The 1,205-nt window shown below is 50.5% G+C and overlaps 1 protein-coding gene and 1 long non-coding RNA gene across 2 annotated transcripts in view; one reads left to right on the top strand and one right to left on the bottom strand.

Annotated features, from left to right (window-relative positions):
- Positions 1-1,205, top strand: part of LOC103613544 (zinc finger protein 239-like) — a 30,968-nt gene that overhangs the window by 20,690 nt on the left and 9,073 nt on the right. The gene's annotated exons all lie outside the window — the stretch shown is intronic.
- The window catches only part of LOC108445667, a 9,711-nt gene that overhangs the window by 7,260 nt on the left and 1,246 nt on the right, over positions 1-1,205 (bottom strand). Inside the window, exon 2 of the long non-coding RNA XR_001860621.1 lies at positions 862-864. This is a non-coding gene — a long non-coding RNA (uncharacterized LOC108445667). The remainder of the gene's footprint in view (positions 1-861; positions 865-1,205) is intronic.

The following is a 1,205-nucleotide window of genomic DNA, read 5'->3' as shown; positions in this document are numbered from 1 at the left end:
GGGATCGGTGTGTTCTCTTTTTGGCTCGGCTTAGGCCGCTTCCGTTTTTTGGCCTGTTTGGGTTGCTTTAGTTCACGACCAGAAGATGCGTGAACAGGCTGCAGGAACGCAGCCAAAGCAGACCTTCTCTGGTTCCCAGATCCCACCTTAGCACAGGCTTCGACCATGTCTGTTACCTCAGGATCCCCTGGTAAAGCATCTGTGATTTTTCTGCACTCCTCATTTGCGTTATCTCTCACTAACTGCCTTAACAACAACTGTCTTAACCCGTCATCCTCAACCTGCTTCTTAAGAGAAGCAGCGGCTTTCTCTACAAAAAAGAGGAATGACTGATTTCCCTTGAACTATTTCAGTATATCGCTTTCTGGGTGCCGACAACTCTATGGTTTTCAACAGGGCAGCCATGCCGACCTGTTGAGCTTGCTGCAGGACGCTAGAGGACAAAATACCCTGTAGGCTGGGATCAGAGAAGGGACCAGTCCCCATAAGAGCATCTGTTCCCGCTGTCCATCTAGGATCGGCAGCAGGCCGCTGCATATTCCCTAATGCAGCCTTGTCCACCAGCTTTCTCCAGGTTTCCTCAAAAACTGTAAATTGTACAGGTTGAAATAGAATTTCACCTAAGTGTCTGATATCAAATGGAGAAAGCAAATCTGTATTTATCACCCTTATTATTTGCATAACCTCAGCAGAACCTAGCATCTCCCCTTTTGGGGAGTCACTACCATCCTGAACTTCTGGCACAGCCTGTGGATGGAGTGTAACAGCTTCTCGATTACCCCCAGAATCCTCAAAACTATTTGGTATTCAAAGTGTTTCCAATAACCTCCAGTCACCCTCCTCCAATGCCCGCATCTTAACTGACTCTAAGAAGCGATTGTAGTGGGTCGGACGCACTGTTACCGTGCAGTCCTGAAAGGTCCAGGGGCGAGACTGGAGCAGCCTTTTCCTTCACTGCCCGGCTATGGCAGTTTTGCGCCCCAGGGCCAGAACCTCATCTGCCTCACTTCCTGATGATGAGTCATCAGGCAAAGGCAACTCTGAGATGCTGGGAGCCAACAGTGGTGGACGGAGAGAGAAACTTTGGCTAGGCTGGCTAGAGGCAGAACAGACAGCACAGACTGCAGCTGGCTGCACTGCAGTTTTAACAGCAGCCTCTTTACGGGATGCTGTCTCGGCTGGGGCCGCGCGCACGTGTAGTGGGG

The sequence above is a fragment of the Corvus brachyrhynchos genome, unplaced genomic scaffold (genome assembly GCF_000691975.1).
Source record: "Corvus brachyrhynchos isolate BGI_N302 unplaced genomic scaffold, ASM69197v1 scaffold890, whole genome shotgun sequence".
In the NCBI taxonomy this organism is placed as follows: Eukaryota; Metazoa; Chordata; class Aves; order Passeriformes; family Corvidae; genus Corvus; species Corvus brachyrhynchos.
Note: the sequence above shows the minus strand (reverse complement) of the source record. Positions and strands in the feature narration are given on the sequence as shown.